Raw genomic sequence first — 13,769 nt, 5'->3', positions numbered from 1 at the left:
CATAATATATATTTATAGATATGTAGGATGCCATCTTTTGAAAGGGACCAAGTGAGTCTGATTGGTTAGGTAATTAAACTTCCGTCGGCTTACAGGGAGTCAGAGCTTTAATCAGCTTACAGGGAGGCAGAGCTTTAATCAGCTTCCGGCTAAAGATGCAATTTGACTGGCAGTCTGATGTTCAAAGCCTCTATAAATTGTACCATTACTTCACAAATACACCATGAATAGCCTGGTTTGAAACGGCTTCACATGAATTTCATTGCCCACATTTGATCAAACTACCTACACCAAAGGCAGTTACGCAGGCAATGTTTACCAAAGGTCTTAGTTAGGGCTTAGTTAGCCTATTAAAGACAATTACTTTATTCTAATTGTGATTATTTCACAATGAACAGCTTTATTCTTTAGTATCTACACCATCAAGGATAGCAGTATTAACCAAAGTGTGTTGAACAAGCTCAGCTGGCACACATGTTAATTTTATATAATATATGCCATTTAGCAAATGCTTTGTCCAAAGCAACTTAGTCATGCGTGTTGTGGCAGATCAGGGGGTTTGGTCAAGACGTGTACACAGATTAGACACGAACAAAAATGCATTAGTTCGGTTCCAAGTGTGTTTATTTAAATAATAAACAAAGAGAAATAAAATAGCCCTTGGGTGAGACTGTCTTCTGGGCTCCGAGGTCTTGATGTATCCTGTGGGGAACAAAACAGAGCACCCTCCTTTTATCTCTTGTACTGCACACAACTATACAGGCGTAACCTCTCTTCCCCAGTCCACAACCCTGTGTGCTGCCCTTCTGGAAGCTTTATGGGACTCGTCCAGCTGGTGAGCAATCAGCCCCTTGATTACTCACCAACCACAATCAGCCCCAATTTGTCCTGGCCGGAGAGCCCGTTGAGACCTGGCATGTCCAGCAGAGGGAGCCATGGCCGCGTGATTCTCCCCCTGGTGGCTACGCCACAATGCATACATTTTACATATGGGTCGCCCCGGCAATCACACCCACAACCCTGGCAGTGAAATGTGGACACATTCTCGTCGAACATCTCATTCCAAAATCATGGGCATGAATATGGAGTTGGTCCCCCCTTTGCTGCTACAACAGCCTCCACTCTTCTGGGAAAGCTTTCCACTAGATCAGGTATTCCCAAACTGGGGACGCCGTTGGAGGTAGGCCAAATAAATAAATAAAAATTTCTTCACATTTTCCACAGTCAATTTATATTTTCCAACAGGGCTATACATTTTGGTGAGGTTGTTTTCTTGCCTGAGTAGCCTCCTTTCACTGCCAAAAATAAAATTAAACCATCTAGTGTTCAGAGAAATAACAACACAATGTCAAATACAGGTAGCCTTGTCAAATAATTAACATTCAATCACATTAACCGTTACTCTCTCGCGGGAATTCCACTGACGGTCCGTATGTTGCCAAACAGAGCTGCTGCTCATGTTGCTATCTGTACTGATGGCGCAAAAGCCATGACAGAGAGACATAGTGGAGTGGTAACGCACGTGCAAGCAGTTTCTCCCAAAGCATCTTGGGTACGCTGCAGCATCCACCGAGAGGCTCTTGCTAACAAGGGAATGCATGACATCCTCCCCTCAGCAGCCCCTACTGATATAAACTTAGCAAAAAAAGAAACGTCCTCTCACTGTCAACTGCGTTTATTTTCAGCAAACTTAACATGTGTAAATATTTGTATGAACATAAGATTCAACAACTGAGACATAAACTGAATAAGTTCCACAGACATGTGACTAACAGAAATTGAATAATGTGTCCCTGAACAAAGAGGGGGGTCAAAATCAAAAGTAACAGTCAGTATCTGGTGTGGCACCAGCTGAATTAAGTACTGCAGTGCATCTCCTCTTCATGGACTGCACCAGATTTGCCAGTTCTTGCTGTGAGTTGTTACCCCACTCTTCCACCAAGGCACCAGCAAGTTCACTACCATTTCTGGGGGGAATGGCCCTCACCCTCCAATCCAACAGGTCCCAGATGTACTCAATGGGATTGAGATCCGGGCTCTTTGCTGGCCATGGCAGAACACTGACATTCCTGTCTTGCAGGAAATCACGCACAGAACGAGCAGTATGGCTGGTGGCATTGTCATGCTGGAGGGTCATGTCAGGATGAGCCTGCAGGAAGGGTACCACATGAGGGAGGAGGATGTCTTCCCTGTAACGCACAGCGTTGAGATTGCCTGCAATGACAACAACCAGCAGGTCCGATGATGCTGTGACACACCGCCCCAGACCATGACAGACCTTCCACCTCCAAATCAATCCCGCTCTAGAGTACAGGCCTCGGTGTAACGCTCATTCCTTCGGCGATAAACGCGACTCCGACCATCACCTCCGGTGAGACAAAACCCGCGTCTCGTCAGCGAAATTGTCACGGAAATCAACCTTGTTTGCCTAACAATGATGAAAAGAACGTAATTTAGTCTGTAATGATCTCCAAAATTCTAATCATTAGGTCATCACATCGTTGATATAGTAATGGACGCTAATAGTTTATCCATTGTTCACTAGATATATCAATGTAATTACACCCAACACGATGTTGAAAAACAGAACCCTTCCACTAATAGATCACATAACTAGACGTGAGCTGGACATGATCCCAACACTGCCACCAATGTAGTGTAAGAAAGTTAAAGCTGCAACAGGGACTCTAACCAGGGCTCATACGTGGCAAAGTGAGCTCTAACGGCCATTGCCAAGAAAGCCTAGTAGGCCTCTGGTCAGAGGCAGTCGATCTACAATGCTGGCACATGCCTTGTTACAATAGCCTAAGTATGTAACATGATTGACACGACCGTAATAATCATCATGAAACGGCATTGGAAGTGCCATAAGTGTAAACCAACATAATTCATTATTTTACATTAACCTGTTTAACTGCATTGATATGGCTTAATTGATCATAGTCCAGACTCGTTATAGTTGCAAATAACATGCAGTTGCACCAGTGAAAATTAAACCAATTTTTTTTGTTGCAGTTCTTCTGTTTCCCCACATTTATATCTGAATTCATTTCCCATCATGAAAATGTATCCCCATTCCCCAATCAAATACCTTCACAGATGCCAGAAGAAAAGAAGACAAATACAGCTTTTTACTCCAATCTGTAACGTGTACACCGGGAGTCAGAAAGCACATGCAGAAGGAGAGTTTAATCACAAAGAGCTTACAACAAAACAAACATGGGCCACGTACTGAACGTGAAAGAAAACCAATAACACCTAAGGATTGACGACAACTGAGGGCTAAATAAAGGGGGAGTAATCAGGCTATTGATTTAGTCAAGGTGTGCCTAATGATGGGATGCAGGTGTGTGTAATGATGGTTGTCAGGTGTACGTAATGATGGGTTACCAAGACCGGTGGTTAGTAAACAGGCGATGTTTACTAGCAGCGGAGCGGGAGTAGAATCTGGCAACCCTCAGAAAATCCGACATAGCACCACTATCGCAAAGTATCAAGCGAAAACAAGCATAGAAAACAACCTTGGCCTTAAGAAAAAAAAAATTAAACGTAAGGCTACTATTATATAATAAGTATTTCGGTCACAACCTGGTTGATTAGCAAGGTTGGGTTGTTAACAAATGTGTTTTATTTTTATTTTTTTAAATCCTAAGTTTGCCTTCCACAAAAATGATTTTCCTATGAATGAAGCCGCACAACATTTGTCTTTTCCTACTAATTCAGTAGCACAAAAATGTGTGTATTTCACACAAATTAAGCCACACAACAACAACAAAAAGTGTCCAAATCTGCTAAAATACTTTTTTGTACATATTTGCACGAATTGAGTGTGAGATTGTGTTGGTTTGATTGACTGGGACTAAGGTCCAATCCTGGCCACAGGTGTAAGATGGACTATGGCTGATTAGGGGCTGTTGATGTGTGTGTGGCCCCACACTATGGTATCCCTTACCTCTGTGTGACCCAGCTGCCTGGTTGTCTGTCAGTGCCAGTCTGCATCAGTTAGTGCATGGCTGGAAGCGGTGAGCTGCAAATAACAGAAGCACACACTTGTATGCACACGTAGCCACACACACACACGCACACATGTTTAATATACTTTTAACTTTAACTTTCATCACTACTGAGGCCGAATATTGAATGCAAGTTTAGTCAGCAATGACTACCTCAATATGCAGCAATGAGAAGGGGCAAGTTTTTCATGATCCAATCTATTTTGTGGCAACCTAAGTGGATATGAAATTCCCCAAACAGAACACAGACTTGACTAATATACTGGCTTTCTCATGCTAAATATTGAGGCAATCAGTTTCAGCAAATATTGCAATGATAAATTACCACTGTGCCCTAAGGAAAATATGCACTCACATATAATTGCAGACATATAATTGCAGGCACCCCACCAGATTGGTATCCCACAGGAAGTTCTCATACAACTACAAAACCAGCAAGTTTATTAATTGTAGGTACAATAGAAGATACCGTACAACAGTATACTACTTTTGCATGAGATATTAATTTAAACCCTCATTTTAAAACATGAATCATTTCTCTAGCATGGCAGAGAATCCACTAAATTTTTCATGCACGGAGTCCGGCGAACTTATCTTCAACTAGACAAATTAATTAATGCGTTGCTTTGGTGATAAATGAGCGAGCCTCGTTAAGGCATGACACCAGCCACGCTACCTTGGCAGCATCTGTAAATTTGTATTTTATTAATTACTGGTGAAAAGATCAAACCTGTGGCATATTGTAATTACAGGATCCAGTGTTTAAATGTACTGCAGTGGGTCACACAGAGGGTTTCTTGGTTCTTAAACAAATCTACTTTGAAACCAAACTATACCACAGACATGCATGGTTATGGGCTTAAAATAAAGACACCTGTACCATGTCAGATATAGAGTTCAAATGTATTACATTTTGATTTTGCATCCCAATACTCCACTTGATATCAATTGCAGAATACTGAAATATAACAAACTGTTTATTAATCATGAAATTATGAACGATATTAATAACATTCCACCCATGAGGCCCCTAGAGGGTGATTTGGTCATTTGACTGCAGGAAAGGCGTACATGAAAGCTGCAGCTTTGCTTTATTTATTTCATCCTTGGCTAAACAAACACCTAAGCGTTCATTTCAATATAGCTTAGTGTCACACCCTGATCTGTTTCACCTGTCTTCGTGCTCGTCTCCCAGGAGTCTCCCAGGCAGACAGCAGCTCCACACCGCAGGCCCTGGGAGAGTATAATTTCCACACTCCCTCCACACATTTATTACTCATTTGTAAACTTATGGGGAAAAATAGGGAAAAGGGACATTAGAAAGTGTCTTGGAAAGCAGTCCCATGTGTCAGAGATGTGACCCAGATACCTTTAGGCAATTGATTGGTGATCGTCTGGTTGCATTGAAGGTACTTTGTGTCCTGTATGTCAGGCCTGAAATCTGTTGACTTCCTAATATGGACGCCATAGTACCGTAGAGCAGCCACAGTGTCACGCTCGTGATAATGGACAGACCAAGGCACAGCGTGATTTGAGTTCCATATCCTTTTATTAACTGAAAACTTCTCAACAAAACAATAAACAAGCAATGAAACGTGACTTACGTGGTGCAACAAGCACAAACACAAACAATATCCCACAAAAGCAGGTGGGAACAGGGACACCTTAAGTATGATCCCCAATTAGAGACAACGATAATCAGCTGCCTCTAATTTGGAACCATACTCAATCCCAAACATATAAATAAATAGACTAGAACACCCCCTAGTCACGCCCTGACCTACAACACCATAGAGAACCAAGGGCTCTCTATGGTCAGGGCGTGACACACAGTGTAACTCCTGACATTAAATCGGGACTCTCTGACTATACATGCATACGCAGAGCACACACCAGGGTGCACTTCTTTGATTTCTTTCAAAAGTGTTTGTGATTACCCCAGAGCACTGTCCTAATCCCTGCTGAGTGACTCAGGTTTCCCCTCTACATGGCCATGGTAGATAATCGACAGCGTTTTCTTTAATAAATTATTCATGATACAAATCCCTTAACTTTAAGTGAGAATGAATTCCAAATCCTTCTCATATGGTGCTAGCTGAGGGAACACATAGAATGATGACCCCAAGCTGATGTTTTTGAATACAAGAGTGAAGAGACCAAGATGGCTTGCATTGAGAGAATGTGGACCTTCATAACAATGCATGACACCACCTGTGTTTGCTCAAGTGATAATACCCAAGAAGCCGGTGTTTGCAGTGTATATTGGCACAGGTGTTGTTAGAGGGCCACAAACCATGCCAATGTATCCTCCAAACACCAGCTTTGAGGGGAACTACAGGACACTGTGGTTCAGAGGAGCTAGCCAACAACACAGCTAACACAATACATTTGTTATGAGGACAGACAGAGGTAGGTATACACCATGTTCCCATTAAAATATCTTCTTTGTCATAGTCTGGCTCAGAGCTTCATTTGAAGTCTGGTATCCTCATTACGCACCTGTTCGATGACAGAGAACAAGGTCTTTGAGTACTGCGCTTCTCGTCCCTGCCATATCGAGCAGGAGAAGGAAAGAGAGGAGAAGGAAGAGCTGTGGTGTTTGTGTTCCTTTGAAGTGTGCATCAACCAGTGAAGAATTTACTCTTCTACTCCCACAGCAGGCACACACACACACACACACACACACACACACACACACACACACACACGTCAACAACCCCCAATCAGCCATGGTTAGTGTTGAGCGAGCAGCACTAACCATCGTTTTAAATTTCCGTTTAGATTATTATTATTTATTTACTTATTTTTGTAAACATTAAATGCACTATGCATTATGTGGGCTCAATGCTGTAACAACACAGAATAAAACAATTAACCCTTTGTCACGTCCTGACCATAGAAAGCTGTTATTTTCTATGGTAGAGTAGGTCAGGGCGTGACAGAGGGGTTTTGTAGTTGAGTTTTTCTATGTTGTTATGTTCTAGTTTTGTATTTCTATGTTGGGTTTTGTTTGGGATGATCTCCAATTAGAGGCAGCTGGTCATCGTTGTCTCTAATTGGAGATCATACTTAAGTAGGTGTTTTTTCCACCTGGGTTTGTGGGAGATTGTTTTTGAGTTAGTGTATGTTTCAACTCTGTGTCACGGTTTGTTGTTTTTCGTTCTTTAGTTTATGTGTATGTATTGCATAGTTTCACAGTGAAAATAAAATGTGGAACAACACACACGCTGCATTTTGGTCCGCTCCTTCCTACGACAGCCGTGACAGAAACTCCCACCACCAAGAGACCAAGCAGCATGGTCCGGAGAAATGGACCTGGGAAGACACCCAGGAGGAAATGGCATCCTGGTCTATTGAGGAGATAAGGAGGAGTATATCCAGGGCTTTGGAGGAATTAGGGGCAGGAGAAAAGCGCCTCCCATGGGAACAGGTGGAGGCAGCGAGAGCACGGCAACAAGGGAAGCACGAGAGGCAGCCCCCCCACAATTGGGGGGGGGGGCACACGGGGAGATTGGCAGAGTCAGGTTGGAGACCTGAGCCAACTCCTCGTGCTTACCGTGGGGAGCGAGTGACTGAGCAAGCACCGTGTTATGCGGTGATGCGCACTGTGTCGCCAGTGCGCATTCACAGGCCGGTGCGCTCTGTGCCTGCCCCACGTACCAGGCCTCCATTGAGTTTCTCAAGCCTGGTACGCCCTGTGCCTGCTCCTCGCACTTGCCCTGAGGTGCGTGTCACCAGTCTGGCGCCACCTGTGCCAGCCCCACACATCAGGTCTCTAGTACGCCTGCCCAGTCCGGTGTGTCCTGTGCCTGCTCCTCGCACTTGCCCTGAGGTGCGTGTCACCAGTTTGGCGCCACCTGTGCCAGCCCCACGCATCAGGCCTCCAGTGCGCCTTCCCAGTCCAGAGCTTCCGGCGACAGTTCCCAGTCCAGAGCTTCCGGCGACAGTTCCCAGTCCAGAGCTTCCGGCGACAGTTCCCAGTCCAGAGCTTCCGGCGACAGTTTCCAGTCCAGAGCTTCCGGCGACAGTTTCCAGTCCAGAGCTTCCGGCGACAGTTCCCAGTCCAGAGCTTCCGGCAACAGTTCCCAGTCCAGAGCTTCCGGCGACAGTTTCTAGTCCAGAGCTTCTGGCGACAGTTCCCAGTCCAGAGCTTCCGGCTTCCGGCGACAGTTCCCAGTCCAGAGCTTCCGGCGACAGTTCCCAGTCCGGAGCTTCCGAGCTTCCGGCGACAGTTCCCAGTCCAGAGCTTCCGGCGACAGTTCCCAGTCCGGAGCTTCCGGCAACATCCCCCAGTCCGGAGCCTCCAATGACGTTCCCTAGTCCGGTGAGACCTGTTCCGGCTCCACGTAAGAAGCCTCCAGTGATGATCCATGGTCCGAAGCCTCCAGTGATGATCCATGGTCCGAAGCCTCCAGTGATGATCCATGGCATGAAGCCTCCAGTGATGATCTATGGCCCGGAGCATGTAGTGATGATCCATGGCACGAAGCCTCCAGTGATAATCCATGGCCCAGAGCCTCCAGTGATAATCCATGGCAAGAAGCCTGTAGGGATGATCCATGGCCCGGAGCCTGTAGGGATGATCCATGGCATGAAGCCTCCATTGATAATCCAGGGCCCGGAGCCTCCAGTGATGATCCATGGCACAAAGCCTGCAGTGGTGATCCATGGCGCGAAGCCTGCAGTGATGATCCATGGCATGGAGCCTGCAGCAACGGCCAACAGTCTGTTACCTCCTGAGACGGCCCACAGTCCGGAACCTCCGGCGACGGCCCACAGTCCGGAACCTCCGGCGATGGCCCACAGTCCGGAACCTCCGGCGACGGCCCACAGTCCGGAACCTCCGGCGATGGCCCACAGTCCGGAACCTCTGGCGATATTCCCCGGTCCAGAGTCTCCGGCGGCATTCCCCGGTCCAGAGTCTCCGGCGGCGGTCCGCGGTCCAGAGTCTCCAGCGGCGGTCCGCGGTCCAGAGTCTCAGGCGGCGGTCCGCAGTCCAGAACCTCCGGTGATGATCCACAGTCTGGGTCCTTCGGTGACGATCCAGGGTCCGGTGACACAAAAGCGGAGGGATCAGCGGGCGGAGCGGGGGTTACGCCCCGAACCGGAGCCGCCTCCTCTGCTGGAGGATCCGCGGGATGAGAAGGTTCTGCGTACTGCACCAGAGCCGCCATAGACATTTGTCACCCTCCCTAACCCTCCCTTTTTTTGTTGTTTTTTTGTTATTGTTTAGGTGCAACTTTGGGGGGGGGTACTGTCGCGTCCTGACCATAGAAAGCTGTTATTTTCTATGGTAGAGAAGGTCAGGGTGTGACAGGGGGGTTTTCTAGTTTTGTATTTCTATGTTGGGTTTTGTTTGGGATGATCTCCAATTAGAGGCAGCTGGTCATCGTTTTCTCTAATTGGAGATCATACTTAAGTAGGTGTTTTTTCCACCTGGGTTTGTGGGAGATTGTTAGTGTATGTTTCAACTCTGCGTCATGGTTTGTTGTTTTTTGTTCTTTAGTTTATGTGTATGTATTGCATAGTTTCACAGTGAAAATAAATTGTGGAACAACACACACGCTGCATTTTGGTCCGCTCCTTCCTACGACAGCCGTGACACCCTTTGACACGTACATTCACATAAAAACAACTTTATTAAGTAACATAATTTTTAAAAATCCCCATCAAAATCTGTCAGTTTAAACTAGAGATATTTCAATCCACCTATGGCGGCTTACCGCATCTGCGGTGGAAGGTGGCCTAGCGTCTGGTTTGGTCTACATAACTAATATGATCCCACTGTGGAAAGGGGAGATTCTCAAAAACATGATGGTGTTCTTCATCACGGGACTTGTCTGAATGTAACCAGTACCAGTGAAAAAAATGAATGGAAGTATGGAGATGGTTTTGTGCCTACCCAAAATTTTACAGTACCAGTCACAAGTTCGCACAAACCAAGTCATTGAAGCGTTTTTCTTTATTTTACTATTTTCTACATTGCAGAATAATAGTGAAGACATATAAACTACAAAATAACACATATGGAATCATGTAGTAACCAAAAAGCATTTTAGATTCTTCAAAGTAGTCACCCTTTGCCTTGATGACAGCTTTGCACACTCTTGGTATGCTCTCAACCAGCTTCACCTGGAATGCTTTTCCAACAGTCTTGAAGGATTTCCCACATACTGTATGCTGAGCACTTGTTGGCTGTTTTTCCTTGACTCTGCGGTCCAACTCATCGCAAACCATCTCAATTTGGTTGAGGTCGGGTGATTGTGGAGGCCAGGTCATCTGATGCAGTACTCCATCACTCTCCTTCTTGGTCAAATAGCACTTACAGAGCCTGAGGTTTGTTGGGTCATTCTCCTGTAAAACAAATTATAGTGCCACTAAGCACAAACCAGATGGGATGGCATATCGCTACAGAATGCTGTGGTAGCCATGCTGGTTAAGTGTGAATTCTAAATAAATCACAGACAGTATCACCAGCAAAGCACCCCCACACCATCGCATCTCCTCCTCCATCTTTCATGGTGGGAACTACACATTAGGTGTTAAGGTTAAGTTTAGGAGATAGTTTAAAGGGTTAGGGGAAGGGTTGGCTAACATTCTAATTAGTTGCAAAGTAGCTAAAAAGTAGTAAGTAGCTGAAAAGTTGCTCGTCAGCTAAAATGCTAAAGTTGTCCATGATGAGAACTTTTGGGTTGCTAGACGACCGCATTACACGGCCACCTATCCACCCCAACTAACCACGCTACTTTGGTTTTTGCTTTAAGTAACCATCTTTCTTACAGTATGGAACCATTCTAAACGTAACATATCATACTACTTTTAGTGCCCAAAGTTTACATTTACTATGTTACGTCTAGTCTATGAGACCAGGCTGGGCTATCAGATAGAATCAGGAGAATCTGAGAGGATAGAATAGCCTCTAGACAGCCCAAGCTCTTCTGACAATCCTCTCTTATTTCACCCCACTGTCTGCTGGGGGGTCTGGGTGATGAGAATACACCACAGATGCCCAGATACATTTCATCAGCTCTTGTCATCACTCTAGGCCTGGAGGTTGTAGTGTAGTATCAGATTTCAGAGTGAGAGTGGATAGATGCTGGCTGGCTTCTACCTGCGCCAGTCAAGGTCTAGTGTAATAAAAAGTCTGGATATTCAGTTCATATCTGGGACAGATCCAACCACACACTGTCTGGTTTGCTATCAACTCCAAAGCAGGAGTCCTATCTGTTCTGTCACATAATGTTACAGTACTGCCCGAAAGCTTTTCCTTCGGTGGTCCCACATCTTCTGACAGATGCAGGAAGACCCAAAATACACTCTCTCTTCTTGTTTACTTCCATATTCCTTAGATAGCATCCCCTTCCTTGTCCACAGGCTGTTTGCCTAGTAATTAAACAGTTTATCGTGAGTAATTTAGTAAATTGTTAGTAAATTCCCCGGAAGTTTGCGGGGGGTATGCTTTTTCTGAACGTCACATGCTAATGTAAAAAGCTGTTTTTTGATATAAATATGAACTTGATTGAACAGACATGCATGTATTGTATAACATAATGTCCTAGGTGTGTCATCTGATGAAGATCATCAAAGGTTAGTGCTGCATTTAGCTGTGATTTGGGTTTTTGTGACATTATATGCTAGCTTGAAAAATGGGTGTCTGATTATTTCTGGCTGGGTACTCTGCTGACATAATCTAATGTTTTGCTTTCGTTGTAAAGCCTTTTTGAAATCGGACAGTGTGGTTAGATTAACGAGAGTCTTGTCTTTAAATAGCTGTAAAATAGTCATATGTTTGAGAAATTGAAGTAATAGCATTTCAAAGGTTTTGAAAATCGCGCCACAGGATTCAACTGGCTGTTATGTAGGTGGGACGAATTCGTCCCGCCTAGCCCAGAGAGGTTTTAATTTGTTTGTGTTTTGAAAGGTGGTCTGTTTGAACAGTGGGAAAGAAATGTTTGGAAGAGGTACAGTAGACATGCTATGTGGTCTGCAGGAAAGGCTTTAAGTTGTTTTAATAACCTTTTAGCATGGTCTCTGTTCTAACTTCCTTAAAACCATCTGTTTTATAGCCCAACAAATATTTATTGAATTACGACAATTTGTATCAGTTTAAAAAGACTGTACCTATATGTGCATGTAAAGTGCTTTCAGAAAGTATTCACACCCCTTGACTTGTTCTACATTTTGTTGTGTTATAACGTGGGATTAAAATCTGCCCGATTCCAGCCTTGCTGAAGCACCCCCAGATCATCACCGATCCTCCACCAAATTTCACAGTGGGTGCGAGACCTGGAGAGGCTTACAAGCCACAGTGTCTCGTACCCACTGTGAAATTTGGTGGAGGATCGGTGATGATCTGTGGGTGCTTCAGCAAGGCTGGAATCGGGCAGATTTGTCTTTGTGAAGGACACATGAATCAAGCCATGTACAAGGTTGTCCTGTAAGAAAACTTGCTTCCTTCTGCTCTGACAATGTTCCCCAACTCTGAGGAGTGGTTTTCCCAGCAGGACAATGCTCCATGCCACACAGCCAGGTCAATCAAGGTGTGGATGGAGGAACACCAGATCAAAACCCTGTCATGGCCAGCCCAATCTCATGACCTTGAATCCCGTTGAAAACCTCTAGAATGTGATCAAGAGGAAGATGGATGGTCACAAGCATCAAACAAAGCCGAGCTGCTTGAATTTTTGTGCCAGGAGTGGCATAAAGTCACCCAACATCAATGTGAAAGACTGGTGGAGAGCATGCCAAGACGCATGAAAGCTGTGTTTGAAAATCATGGTTATTCCACCAAATATTGATTTCTGAACTCTTCTTAAGTTAAAACATTAGTATTGTGTTGTTTAAAAATTAATATGAACTTATTTTCTTAGCATTTTTCGAGGTCTGACAACATTGTATATTTTTTGTTATTTTGACCAGTTGTCATTTTCTGCAAATAAATGCTCTAAATTACAATATTTTTATTTGCAATTTGGGAGAAATGTCAGTTTATAGAATAAAACAACAACAAAAAAATATTTTACCCAAACATACCTATAAATAGTAAAACCAGATAAATGGATAATTTTGCAGTGGTCTCTTAATTTTTTTCCAGAGCTGTATATAATATATGTAATCTATTGTCATAAAGAGTTTTTTTAAAGGCTAATAAGCCTGGTATAACCCCTCATAGAGGGTTCTAGGAAGGTCACTTCAAAGATAAAACGGTTCTCAGTAGAACCCTTCATAGAAAGTTCTAGGAAGAACCTTGAGATAATAAAATAGTTATTGATAGAACCATTTATAGAGGGTTCTAGGATCAACTCTTTACAGAGGGTTCTATGAAGACCCATTCATAGATGGTTCTAGGTAGAACCCTTTGGAAAGGGTTCTACCTAGCACCAAAAAGGGTTCCTCTATGGAGACAAGCCAAATAAACCTATATGGTTCTACTTCGCACCTTTTTTTCTAAGAGTGTATGGGAGCCTATGTAGACCTACCCCATATATGACATTTGTGAGGGAAAATGTGTATTAATTGAATTCCAGACTGGGAACACAGATATTGTCAGACCTATTCATGAGGCCATATTGCTTTATTTTATTCAAAGTTCATATTGAGATGGTTAAGAAATGCAATCATGTGTTGCTCTTTTACAGTTGAAAACAAAAGAGCAAGAACTGTCTGAAACGGTAAAAGGTCATTTGATTATTGAGGAAGTTGGAATGGGTGTAAAGCAACAGAGGCTTTAGGATTATGGAAGATGCATGCAACATT

This window comes from Salmo trutta, chromosome 5 (genome assembly GCF_901001165.1).
Source record: "Salmo trutta chromosome 5, fSalTru1.1, whole genome shotgun sequence".
Classification (NCBI taxonomy): domain Eukaryota; kingdom Metazoa; phylum Chordata; class Actinopteri; order Salmoniformes; family Salmonidae; genus Salmo; species Salmo trutta.
The sequence above is the reverse complement of the archived record's forward strand: the minus strand, read 5'-3'. Positions refer to the sequence as shown.